Below are 14,379 nucleotides of genomic sequence, written 5' to 3' on the forward strand. Positions count from 1 at the left end.
GCCAGCTCAGGTAGGAAAGTCTATAGGACTCTTATCTCTAATTAGCCACCAAAATAGCTGGAGACGAAGCTGTGGCTCAATTGGTAGAGCATCAGCCTTGAAAAAAAGCCATCAGTGACAGCACCAGGCCCTCAGTTCAAGCTCCAGGACCTCTCCCCACCCCCACCTCACACACAATCCAATTAACTTGTTGATGCACATTTGATGGTACCTTAAAGACTGGGGAAGGTGAGCTATGTTGGGGTTTGGGACACGGTATGTACATTTTTAAATGCTAAGCAGCTTTGCTAAGCAGAGTGGTGCATACGACTCATCCCAGCACTTGAGAAGCTGAGGCAGAGGACTGTGTCTGAGACCTGCATCGTGGCTCCTCGTAAGACTCATGTCAAAGAACCAAAGCCAAAAGAAAACAAAAATCTCTACACTCCCAAACAACAAATGTTGCTAAGCAATCTGTTTAAGTAGGAAGCACTAGAAACATTCCTGGGGGCATCATCGGAAGAATTATCCAGATTTCAGTATTTTCATGAATTAAGGAGAAGAGAGACAAAACGGACCACCATCACATGGCCTGCAGAATTAGCAGACCACCAGGATTGTGTGTGTGTGTGTGTGTGTGTGTGTGTGTGTGTGTGAGAGGGGGGGGAGGGAGAAAAGGAGAGGGGGAGGGAGAGAGGGAGAGGGGGAGGGAGAGAGGGAGAGAGGATTGAACTTAGGGCCTGGAACTCTTTTTTTTTTTTTTTTTTTTTGGTCATGGGACTTGAGCTCTGGCCTAGGTGCTGTCCCTGAGCTCTTCAGCTCAAGGCTACTGCACTGCTCTACCCCTTGAATCACAGCACCACTTCCAGTTTTCTGGTGGTTAATTGAGGATAGGAGTCTCAAGGACTTTAGCGCCTGGGCTGGATTTTTTTTTCTTAGCTATTTCATCCATGATTGCCTCTACCACTTGAGCTGTACCTCTATTTCAGACTTTTTGCTGGCTAATTAGAGATCAGAGTCTCCACATACTTAAAATTCCATTATTGCCAAACTTTAGTAGTTGGACATCTGGGAACTATTTCCTATATCCACCTTTTCCTTCTGTCTCTCTGGGTTATTGTCACAGTGTTGACTCCTACATGTGAAAGGACTCCCGGAGGAACTTGTGTGTCAAGGGTGCTGGGGAAGTGGGTAGGGAAAGGGAAATGGGGACAAAAAACATGAGAACTTCAATGTCTGTGAAGTAAAGCACCTTCTATCTGGTGACTATACCAAATGAAAAACACAAAATATGAGATGTTGCTTGATAGGCCACAATATATACTTCCTGCTTTATGTTTTTCTTTCCCTTTAAAAACAACTGTGATGCTAGGGGTGGAACCCATTGTCGTACACCACCACCCTAACTCTGTTTTGTGATTTCTTTTTGCTCATTTACTCATTCATCCATTCACGCATGCATCTACTCATTTCATTCATTTGTTAAAAATATATTTATTGATTATATTTTGGTGTGTGAAAAAGTAAGGGGAGGAATCTGCTTAATGACTTTATTCAAATATTTTAAAAATGAAAATCATGCCCATGTCAGTGGAAGGAAGAAAGACATTGGAGGGTAGGAAGAGAGACCAGGTTTCAGGTATTAATAGAAGGGCTAGACATTTAAAAGGGCCCATTTCAAAGGGCAGCAGCATATTCATAGGATACAAGTGAGAGATGTTTGGAGACTCTCTTTCTTCCCATGTGCTTATTTCTTCTTTTACTAACCCTTCACACTGAGGCTGTCGGGTTGTAGTGTTGGGTAACTTCGCATTTCGCTCAGGAAGGATTGTGGGGAGAGATGTTGCTGTTGGAAGTTTGGTAGCACAACATAAACCAAATGATAGCTCTGTCTCCTGGCTGTGGAGAGGAGGGGCATGGGGATGGAGGGCGGAGGCCACCCTCTGTCACCCCAGACTTCTGGTGACAGTGAAGATTGTGCAGCCTGGGTGGTTGTGGTAGGGCATGGCTGCCACCGAAGCAAGGGCTGATGAGAGCTGCCACATGGTTCTAGAAGTGACTATTGTCACCTCAGAGAATGGCTGTCATGAAACCCACTGTAATCTACTTAAGCAAAGGAGCTCAACCAACAGAGAATTTGTTTACTCTAAGCTCAGGCTTGTGAGATGTATCTCAGTGCATGGCAGGAATGTGGCATTTTTGTCCTGATTACAATTTTATTATTAAATCTGGTAAAGTGTGACTTCCCCCCCTCTTCCGGCTCTCAAAAGGAAAAGGAATAGCATTGCAGATGAAAGAGAAATCAGGATCAAGGGGGAGTTATTTTTAGGAGTAGGCTGCTGCTCTCTGGAGCAGAGGAAGAAGCCAGAAGAATAAAGAGGCTGATGGTGAGGGCAGAGGGGAGGTCAGCAGTTAACTGTGTGGAGTTGCAGGGCCAGGTGGAAGGTCCTGGACAGGCAGAGCACTTCAGTGGGAAAACCAAGGAGATGAGAGCGCGCCATGGCTCTGCAGTCGTGAAGAAAATGCAGTCTGCCTCTGGCTAAGCCCCATTCTGCTTCCAGAACCATGGGGTGTGGACAGCCACACTCACTGATGGCTGCACACTAGGCTGTGAAAGATTGGCAAAGGGGTATGAATTTGCTCCATTGTTAGGAGAAACTGAGATGAGAAAAAATCCTCCTAATCATCATCAGCCATGGTCTTTCCTTTCCTTTCCCCTCCCCTCCCCTCCCCTCCCCTCCCCTCCCCTTCCCTTCCCTTCCCTTCCCTTCCCTTCCCTTCCCTTCCCTTCCCTTCCCTTTCCTTTCCTTCCTCCTCCTCCTTCTTCTCCCTTTTCTGGGCCTGGGGCTTTAACCTCAGGATCTGGGCACTGTCTCTGAGCTTTTTTGCTCAAGGAACAGTGAGCTTCATAGTACATGTTCATACATAAAGTTGACAGTTTTCTGAAGACCATCTTCCTTCTCAGGTGCTTATTCTACTACCTTTTTTGCTACTTATGACACAGCTCCACTTCTTGGCTTTTGATGCGTAGCTAGGATTATAGGCATGAGCCATTGGGCCTGGCCTGTACATTTGGTTTTGAACAGTGTCACCCCTTCCCAGTTTTTCCATCCAGTTCCCAACCACAAGTTGTATAGATCTTTATTATTTTTCTTTTTTGCCTGCCCTGGGGACTGGGCACTGTCCCTGAGCCTCTTTATGCTCAAGGCTAGCACTCTATTAACATCTACAGCACTACTTCCAGCTTTTTGTGAATAGTTTATTGGAAATAAGAGTCGCAGATTTTTCCTGCCCGGGCTGGCTTTGAACAGTGATCCTCAGTTCTCAGACTCCTGGGTGGCTAATATTATAAGCATGAGCCACAGGCCCTCACTTTATTTTCCTCCTTTCCTTTTTTACTTTAGTGTTACTGTGGTTTGAGCTGAGGGCCTTATGTTTGGTAGGCTGGTACTCTGCAACTCGAGCAATGCCTCCAGCCATACTCTTTGCTGATTATTTTGGAGATAGAGTCTACTGAGCTTTTCTGTGTGGATTTGCCTCAAACCATGGTCTTCTAGGTCTTAGCTTCCTGGGTAACTAGAATTTAAATGTGAACCACTACTACCTGGCGCTTCAGGGTTGTTATTTTTATAAGTGGGTGACATTCTATTTTATTTTGTTTTATTTATTGCCTTTTTTTTTTTTTGCCAGTCCTGGGGCTTGAACTCAGGGCCTGAGCACTATCCTTAGGCTTTCCTCAAGGCTAGCGCACTACCAATTGAGCCACAGCACCATTTCCAACTTTTCTAGGTATGTGGTATTGAGGACTCGAACCTGGTCTTCATGCATTCTAGGCAAGTACTCTACCACTAGGCCAAACTCCTGGCCCCTCTATTTTTTTTACTGTCTCCGAGCTCTTCATCTCAAAGCTACCTCCCTACCCCTTGAGCCACAGCGCCACTTCTGGTTTTCTGCTAGTTAATTGGAGATGTGTCTCACAGACTTTAGTGCCGGGGTTGGCTTTGAACCTTTATCCTCAGATCTCAGCCTCCTGTGTGGCTAGGAACCACCGGCACCCAGCATTCTCTATTTTATTTTTAAGTCATACTTTTAACAATTTCCATTCATAAATATTTCAGTGATTTCAGTAATGGGATATTATCAATCATAAATAATTCTGTAACAAATCATCTCACTTATAAATAATTTTGCATGTGTGTGCTAAAATTCCCAGTGGTAAGAATACACATAGGGTTTTGATAGCTATTATCAAGTGTGTATAGATATGAGAAGTGTGCATCAATAAACACTCTTGATAACACATTTCAGAGTTTGTTTTCCTATATATACCTTTAGCAGCATAATTGTGTGCTTCAATAGGAAAATGGACTTTTATAAGGGGCTGTGTCCAGTCTATCCATTGTGATTTGGCTGGCAATCTATAGGCAGTGTGTCTACTTCCTTCCTCTTACTTAGGGGTGTGTATGCGTGTGTGTGTGTGTGTGTGTGTGTGTGTGTGTGTGTGTGTGTGTGTGTGTGAGGTAGGTTGGGCAAATGAGAGAAGTAGTATATAACTTCCTAAATATGTGACTTGGAAAATGCCAATGGGGTCTTTCCTACCAACATACTTATCCCATCAATTTAATTTGATTTTCCCAAATTCTACATTTGAATTCATTCCTTTTCTTCAGTTTGTCTCTTATCAAAACATAGCTGATTAAGTCTTATCAGCCATTTGTACCATATTATAAATTATTTCCTTCCTAAGCAGTTTTGCTATGCCAGAAACCACAGAGAAAGATGGGATAAAACGCCTCTAAAAAGGGATATTACAAGAATATTATCCACTTAAAAATGTTAGTTCCTTTTTCTGTCTTTGTCATCAGAGACTTCTCCCTAAAGCGGCATCTAGTCAAATCACTCTCCTATTTATCTCCATGTACATAGTCGTCACCATTTTCCAGGTCACACACCTTTCTCTTGATTTCCATGGGTCGTCAAACTCTGAGGGCCAAGCTTCAGGCTCAAAGACATTTGTGTTTGCTTCTTTGCAGCTAGCCATTGTGCAGCCTTGTAACTTGCTTTGACATATTATTGTGGTGTCTGTTTTAACTCTTATCTTAAAAGACCATAAGCTCCTTATTTTAGAAGCTGTTTCTTGGTCATTTTGTTTCTACTGCACCACTGGGGCTCAGAAAATGGAATGATACACATATTGAATGCTTGGGTGAAGTACTTTAAACACACACACACAAACTCTGCTGGGACTGAGGCTTAATCTCAGGGTCTCATGCTTTCTCTTGGCTTTTTGACTGGCTTTTTGACTTGAGCCACTTCTCTTTTTGGACAGTTAATTGGAGATAAGAGTCTCTTGGGATTTTTCTTCCCAGGCTGGTTTTGAACCACAATCCTTAGATCTCAGCCTTTTGGGTAGGTAGGATTACAAGCATAGACCACTGGCTTCTGACTAGAAAGCATAAAAACAGAAATGCATTGGTTCCAAATAGGATGGTGACACCATGTGTCAGCCCTGTTGCCAGCTTTCCCAAAGGGCTTTTTCCTTGATTTTTTTTTTTGGGGGGGGGGCCTGAATGGGTAGTTCCTCATATTTAAAGAGAATTCCTTTGTTTTGGTTAAAAGAAAGCAAGCTAAGGCCCCAAATGTTTTCAATTAGCAATATTATGGTTTATACAAGTTCCATAGGACTTCATATGTCATCCAGATACTAGGACAACAGTCTTTTTTTCCTCTCTTTCCTTTCCTTGCTCTTCCTTTCTTTCCTTCTTTCTTCCTTTCTTTCTTCCTTCCTTCCTTTCTTTCTTTCTTTCTTTCTTTCTTTCTTTCTTTCTTTCTTTCTTTCTTTCCTTCTGATACAAGACAGGGACTCAAACTTGATACTGACACTTTAACTCATTGCTAGTGTTCTATCAACTGAGCCACGCCCCCATCATGTATTGTAACATCCCCTCATCATATATTAGAACACAAGTGAAATGTGTTTTGAGGTTTGTGTATATGCACATGCTTTGACCTGCATGGTGGCTGGAGCATGTGCTGAAGTTCACAGCGTGTCAAGCCTAGGGAGGAGTTGACAGATGGTCTCTATAGTGTGGTTGTGAATCCTGGCTTCTTCTTGTGCAGTGTCCTATACAACTTTGTATTCTGTCATTTGAGCCCTAAAATGGGCTGATGACTGCAGTGATACATTTACCAGACATTCTCAGTGTATATATTTTGTATATGTATTATGTCCATATGTATATATTTGCACATATTATATATATATATATATATATATACACTATATATAACACACATACATAAAACTTTGATTAGCATTTGGCACATTGTGTTTGGTGCATATTATTAGTGTTATTATTTAGCCATTGTACATAATATGGGAAAAAAGGTTGTGCTGTTGAATTCAGAGCTGGGATTTGGTATTGACCACACAGGCCTGCTCTGGTTCCTGTCCTCACATTCTCAGGGAGCCTAGAGAGGAAACAGCTCCATGAGCACTTCTGGGAAAGAATCAGGCCATGGAAGGTGGCTAGGCCAGGCAGCTGAGCTCAGGGGTGTAGGTGTCAGAGGCTCAGTACTAGGCTGGGAGAACTGGGAGTGGTACATGTGCTGCTGTGGTGGGGGCCTAAGTTCTCTGGGGAAAATTACAAGGGAAGGAAAATGGTCCAGTCTGGAGAAACTTAGTATTCCTCCAAAGAAAACAAGTCACTGAAATTTCTTCACATCCTTATAAGAGGAGAAATGCAAATTACAACAGCAAGATTCCATTTTTTTGTGTGTGTGCCAGTCCTGGGCTTGAGCTCATGGCCTGAGCACTGTCCTTGGATTTTCCCCAGGCTAGAGCTCTACCACTTGAGCCATAGCACCACTGTAGCTTTTTTCTATACATGTGGTACCGAGGAATCGAACCTGGGTCTTTGTGCATGCTAGACAAGCACTCTACCACTAGGCCAAACTCCCAGCCCACAAGATTCCATTTTTTTTACCTTTCAGATTGGCAAATGTAAAACAGTTTGCTAACACTAAGGATTGGTATTCTGCCAATGGAGACAAGTTTTGCATTTTACAGAGAGACCCCCTTTGGGGGTCATGGGACTTGAATTCTGGGCCTGGGACGCTCTACCCTTGAGCAACTTCCCATTTTCTAGGGGTTAATTGGAGATAAGAGTCTCAGGTTCTTTTGTGCCCATACTGGCTTTTGAATCTTGATCCTCAGATCTCAGCCTTCTGAATAGTTAGGATTATAGGTGTGAGCCCACTGTGCCTGGTACTAATAACAACTTTTTAAAAATGTATAAATGGCTGGGTGCTGGTGGCTCATGCCTATAATCCTTACCTCCTCAGGAGTCTGAAAAAGGAGGATCATAGTTCAAAGCCAGTCAGGCAAGAAAGTTCTTAAGATTCAGATCTCTAATTCTACCAACAAAAAGCAGGAAGTGGAGATGTAGCTCAAGTCTTACAGCTTTGTCCTTGATCAAAAAAGCTTAGGGACAGTGTCCAGGCTCTCAGTTCAAGCCCCAAGGGCAGCACTCCAAAGAAATAAACAAAAACTGTATAGGTAACTTTTCTAGTTACCTTTTTACTACTCTAGCTTTCAGATTTAATGTGAAAAAAGATGTTTTAAAATACTTTGCTTATATCCCTATCACCTTTACAAGTGTCCTACATTTGTATAAGTTTGATACCCCAGGGAGGAACTGGGGTTTTTCTACAGCTTCCTATATCCCCAGCAAACCATGCATCAGTCCCAAAGAGATGGTTTCAGTGCCATGAGTAAGGATTTGGGGGAGACAAATCTGACATGGAGTCTTTCCTGTATTATACACTGGCCACATGAACTGAGTTTCCTAAACTCTCTAACCTTAATTTCTTGATCTGTGAAACTGTTAGTCTTTGCATTATTAAGTTGGGCCTGGCTCCTGTGGTCTCTCCCTCTTCGTGTCTTTGACCAATTTCCGAGTCACGGTAGAGTCTGCCAAACTCACATCAGCAGTTTGTTTCACTAAGGCTCTCAGAAATCATTTTAGTTTAAGGCAGACCATGTCACTCCAGCTACTGAAAAGGCAAAGTTGTTGAGACTCTGTCTCAGCAACAAGACACAAACAAAGGGGCTGGAGGTGTGCCTTGATATTCAGCTCCCCAGGAAGTGGGCTTACTGTCTTCTGATGGCCTCCACCCCCTTTGTGTTGGCCTCTGTTCTTTCTGGAGCGTGGGTTTCACTTCCATGTCCATTTGCCCTCATCCTGTGAAGGCTCCTCTTAGCCTCTTCATGTCCAAATTCTCTGGTGACATTTTTTTTTTTTTTTGCCAGTCCTGGGCTTCAGCTCAGGGCATGAATATTGTCCTTGGACTTTCTCAAAGTCAGAGCTCTACCACTTGAGCCACAGCACCACTTCTGGCTTTTTTCTATGTACGTGGGACTGAGGAATCGAACCTGGGTCTTTGTGCATGCTAGGCAAGCACTCTACCACTAGACCAAACTCCCGGTCCCATCTGGTGACATTTTTAAGAAGCTGTGTTTTGATACAGGGACATGGTTTCTGGATCATCTGGTGATAGTCACACTTGCCTTTGGAGAATTTGTTTCAGGTACAAAGCCCTGGGTGAGTTTCTCTCTTCCTTCTTCTTAATCCTGTGACCTCGTACCTCTGGTGGATTTCTAATCCGTAGTCTTACTGTTCACCAGTGTTCTGCACGGTGTGATTTACAACAAATGTTCATAAAATGTGTCTGTCCTGCAAACTGTTTACTTAAGCAACTGCAGAGACTTGTAACTAAGTGACATCAAAGGCTTTGAGTTGGTTGGTTTATAGTTAGTCTGAAAAAAGAAATATGACAACAGAAGTTTGAACTTTAGATATGTTCATATACTTTAAATGGGAGGAAAATATTCATGTAGAGTTAATAGCTTAGTTGCTATGGTGAGACAGAATGCTTTTTGAAAAGTTTCTCTTTAAAGTCAAAGATTAATCATTTTTAAGGTGGGGGGAAACAGAAAGGAGAGAAAGTGAGAGAGCAAGAAAGCAAGCGAGCAAGAGAGAGAGAAATAGAAACAGAGAGAGAGAGGGGGAGACAGAGAGAGAGAGAGAGAGAGAGAGAGAGAGAGAGAGAGAGAGAGAGAGAGAGAGAGAGAGAGAGGCAACTCAACATCCCAGACTCAGGTAAGCTAGATTTCCCCCAGATATTATTGCTGCTTCTATCTCTATAGCCCAACATAACAGCTGGTGAGTGGGAAGAAACTGGAGAAAGCTTCTTCTTTTTTTTTTTTTTTTTTTTTTGCCTTTAATCCAGTATGCCGTTTTCCTGTGCCTGTTTTACTGTAATTCTTGGCAGCCATTGGGACAAAAGCTGTTGAGTGATCCGTGCAATTACCTGTTCTAATATTGCTCTCAATTGTCGGCCCTGACGGACAAAAGTGGAGGAGGTTTAGTTAAGGTCTGGGAAAACACTCTTTTAATAAAAGCCATTCCCATCTCGATGATCACGCCTTCTCTTACACCTTTTCATCTGTTTTCTGGCAAGATAAGGCCTGATGATGGATAGTTAAGAAGTGGTACCGAATATAGTGCTGGAACCCTTAGCCAGAGCAATAAGGCAAGAGAAGGATATCAAAGGGATCCACAAAGGGAAAGAAGAAATTAAACTATCCCTATTCACAGATGACATGATCCTCTACCTGAGTGACCCAATAAGCTCCACTCCCAAACTCCTAGAATTAATAAACCACTTTAGCAAAGTGGCAGGATACAAAATTAACCTGTAAAAGTCAGTAGCCTTTTTGTATGTCAACAATACACAAACAGAAGGCGAAATCAAGAAAATGATCCCATTTGCAATAGCCACCAGAAGAATAAAATACTTAGGAATTAACCAAAGATGTAAAGGAATTATGCAATGAAAACTATAAAAGCCTAATGAAAGAAATTAAAGATGACACTAGGAAATGGAAAGACATCCCCTGCTCATGGGTAGGGAGAACTAATATAGTGAAAATGGCCATATTGTCAAAATTGATGTACAAATTCAATGCAATACCCATCAAAATCCCAAAGACATTCTTTACTGAAATAGAAGATAAAATCCAAAGGTTCATATGGAACAAGAAAAGACATAGAATAGCCAAAACAATTCTAGGCAAAAAGAACAATGTAGTTGGTAAACTTCAAACTCTACTATAGAGCCATAATAACAAAAACAGCATGGTATTGGCACAAAAATAGACCAGAAGATCAATGGAACAGAATAGAAGATCCAGAAATAAAACCAAATACCCACAGTCAACTTGTATTTGACAAAAGAGCCAAAGATACACAGTGGAACAAACATAGTCTATTCAATTATTGGTGCAGGCAAAACTGGGCAACCACAAGCAGAAAACTAAAAATTGACCCTAGCCTTTCACCATGCACAAGCATGAACACAAAGTGGATCAAAGACCTCAATGTCAGACCAGAAACCATGAAACTGCTACACAATAGAGTTGGAGAGACACTGGAACTCATAGGCACAGGCAAAAGATTCCTGAACAGAATCCCAGGGTCACAACAGATTGGAGAGAGACTTGATAAATGGGACTGTCTAAAAATAAAAAAGCTTCTGCACAGATAAAAGCATCACTACTAAAGCAGAAAGACAGCCAACCAACTGGGAAAAGATATTTACCAATAATACATCAGATAAATGCTTAATATCCAGTAACTACAGGGAACTCAAGAAATGAATCCCCCACAAACCCAACAAACCAATCACTAAGTGGGCAAGGGAACTAAAGAGAGACTTATCAAAAGAAGAGGTTAAAATGGCAGAAAATATGAGAAAATGTTCATCATCCATGGTTATAAAGGAAATGCAAATAAAAACAAGCCTAAGAAACCACCTTAGCCCAATCAGAATGGCCAAGATTTTGAACTCAGACAATGACAGATGCTGGTGGGGTTGTGGAGAAAAAGGAACCCTACTCCACTGCTGGTAGGATTGTAAGTTTAGCCACTCTGGAAAGCAGTGTGGAGGTTTCTTAAAGAACTGAAAACTGACCTTCCCTACAATCCTGCCATTCCACTTCTGGAACATCATAACCCTGAACATCATAACCCAAGATATGATAAGGACACCTGCTCAGCTATGTTCATCTCTGCACTATTCACAATAGCCAGGCGATGGAAACAACCCAGATGCCCTACTGCAGATGAATGGATACCAAAAAATGTGGTATATATAGACAATGGAATTCTACATAGCCAACAGACAAGATGAAATAATGGCATTCACAGGGAAGTGGATAAGTCTAGAGTGAATCATGTTGAGTGAGACAAGTCAAGACCAAAGGAACAAAAAGCGCATGGTATCCTTAATATGTGGCTGTTAGATCCAAACAGTACAAGAGCGAGGACTCAATATTTGCATTCCCAATGCTGTGGACATGGTACTGGAAATATAAACACAACTACATAGACATAAAAATTTATGACTCTGGGGCCAGGAGTTTGGCCTAGTGGTAGAGTGCTTGCCTAGCATGTATGAAGACCCAGGTTCGATTCCTCGGTACCCCATATACATAGCAAAAAGCCAGAAGTGGTGCTGAGGCTCAAGTGCTAGCCTTGAGAAAGTCCAAGGACAGTGCTCAAGCCCTGAGTCCAAGCCCAGGACTGGAAAAATAAATTCATGACTCTATAGACATGTTTTATTACATAGATTAATGTGTATCTATGACATACAAACTCTCAGCCAAATTTTAATTATGTTCTAAAATCTAAGTGCCAGTGATTGTATATAGAGATTCTCTTCTTGAATACTTGTTTGTTAAATGTATCATTTGAAATATGTAAATATCAATGTGAATAAATTCTTTAATAATAATAATAAACCTAGAAAACAAAAAGAAGTGTTACCGAACTTGGACATCCACGATGCCATCATTCACTTCCTAGGAACTCTCCACTCTGTGTGTGTGTGTGTGTGTGTGTGTGTGTGTGTGTGTGTGTGTGTGTCTGTGTGTGTGTGTGTCTGTGTATGTTTGCATATGTCTGCAATTTACATGTGGGTAAAAAACTTTCCCAGTTTGGGTCACTGGGAAAGGTTTCCAAGAAAGAACAAAAAGACTGTTTTAGAAAGTTTGGTTTTTCTTGAATTCAGCCCTCCATTTATTTTTATTTTTTATTTTTTTGTAAAAGAATGCTCCAGAAGATTTTCCCCTGGCTCCTTCCATGGACTGCTGGTTCTGACAGTGTCACCACTTTGGGAGGATGTGTACAGCCAAGGTATGTTGGTTGAATGAACTGTGGATGGTGTGCAATTCAGATTCGTGAAATGCTACTGTTAGAGGAGCAGAGCTGGAACCGAGAGGCGAGTCCCTTGGACAAGCTCTGGGACAGTGGCTGTTTTGTAGTTGACACTGAATGAAGATAAGCACACAGGACAAAATGGTGGCCTGTTTACAGAGATGCTTGGTGAAGACTAAACTGAAGTAAAGTGTGGGCAGATGGCCTTTTGAAAAGTCAGCACTGTGTGGGGTGGATCATGTCTCTGTGGTTTGAAAGATGTGCTGATTGTTTTGAAGGCTAACTCCTGGCTGAGGTGCCAATGGAAGCCAGTTCCATAGGAAGGCTGCACAGTGCTTGGCAGAGTGTTTTGTATATTAGTGGTGGGGAGAGGGGGGAAGGGCAGAGGAAGGGAGGGTGGGAGGAGCAAACAGAGTTGGGCTTGGTTTCTCCACATGCCCAGTGGGACTGGATCAGAAGGAAGTCTCTCTCTTATCAACTGTTAGGTAGTGTCGTCCTATCAGCTTTCCCTGGGGTTGGCACTCTATCTGTATAATACAATATGGAATGTGATAAGGCGTACACATTATTAATAGTAGCAATCACATGCCAAGGTTATTCCTATGCAGTTTTAATAAAGAACAAAGGGCTAAGCTTCTAATGAGTCAAGTAGATCTAGGACAGCAAGACCTGATTCAAATATCTATAGGCTGATTTAGTTTAAAAAAAGAAAAAGCCTTCTTTTGGAGATAAAGCCTACCTTCTACCCCCACTCCACTCACTTAATATGGAGACTATATTAAGTTATATCTGACTGCTTCCTGAAGAGATCTTGGGGAAATTGCAGCTGTATTGGATGGGAACAGGAGTCTGGCTCAAAAGAAATAGGTTGTACTCCTACTCTAAGCCAGGCAATTCACTGAAATTTAGGACTATATAAAAAAAGACTCATCTTTCAGAATCTTAACATTCAGGGTGAGTTTCTCTGTGGAAGCCCCAGATGCCTTGGCTGAAATTTTGAGGGTTCATAGAGTATTTCAACTAAGAAAATGGTACACATGTCTACTGATTACTTCTGGAAGGGAAGCAAGGTAGAGGCAGGAGGATATGTCCCTACTTAGAGATTCAGAAGAGTAGTAAAGAACAAAAGTTGAACCCTGTATGTGAACTCTAAAGAACATTTGTAATCTTATGGGCCCCGGAGGAAGGTGATGAGGAGAACAAGATGGTAGCATTTAGAAAAAACAAACAAAAACACAACTGAGACCAGAAGCACAGCCTAGTAGTACAGTGCTTGCGTGGCATGCATGAAGCTCTGGGTTTGATTCCTCGGTACCACATACACAGAAAGAGCCGGAAGTGATGCCGTTTTCACAAACAGGATGAGTATTTAGACTAGGAGACTCCTCTCTTGGCATGCTTTGTGGTACCCATGACTTGTGCAAGAGACAAACAACATTTGAATTGGTCTGCAGAGGACTTCCTTAGTGAAGTAGTACCCCAAATGTGAAGACAGACCTGAACCAATAGTGGCAAGATGGTGTGCTAGGGAGATTTGACCTGGCTGCTCACCTTTTTGTTGGTGTTCCTAGCCGATGCCTCCGCTGTGCCCTTTTCACACCATGCACCGAAGGATGTTCCAAGCACAGCAGTGTGTGGAATCATTACACCATGCTGGAAGCCCAGTCTCCATGTGAAAAGGGAGGCAAAGAGACCTGCTGGAAATCATACACGTGGAGCCAGGACTTGAACACAACAACCTGGTTCCTTGCTGGGAATTGCCCGGCCTCCTTGTGGGGGAGTAAGCCCTGTTCTGGCCTCTCTCTGGGGAAAGACAACTCCCTGAGCTCAGTTTAATCTAGTCTCTGGAAGTAGAAGGCAGGAAAACTTTTACAGTGGGACACAAAATCCTGTCCCTACGTTTCACATTTCCACCTATCATCTCATGTATGCTTCCACCTAAAAACCACAACACACACACACACACACACACACACACACACACACACACACACACAGAGCGTCATGCCCATAGTAAAGATATAGACACTTTGAGATTAGAAAGTCTCCATATTTCTTAGAAACTTTGCCTTCTTTCTAAAGGCAAGCATTTAACTGACCTATCCACCTTCCCCCCCCCCAC

General features: G+C 42.4%; 1 long non-coding RNA gene across 2 annotated transcripts in view; it reads left to right on the forward strand.

Moving 5' to 3' along the window:
- LOC150068991 (uncharacterized) overlaps positions 1 to 14,379 on the forward strand; it is a 75,646-nt gene that overhangs the window by 27,760 nt on the left and 33,507 nt on the right. For both annotated transcript variants that reach the window (XR_016535212.1, XR_016535213.1), the window contains exon 2: positions 12,150 to 12,236. This is a non-coding gene — a long non-coding RNA (uncharacterized LOC150068991). The remainder of the gene's footprint in view (positions 1 to 12,149; positions 12,237 to 14,379) is intronic.

The sequence above is a fragment of the Megascapheus bottae genome, chromosome 1 (assembly GCF_031878675.1).
Source record: "Megascapheus bottae isolate mThoBot1 chromosome 1, mThoBot2.hap1, whole genome shotgun sequence".
Classification (NCBI taxonomy): Eukaryota; Metazoa; Chordata; class Mammalia; order Rodentia; family Geomyidae; genus Megascapheus; species Megascapheus bottae.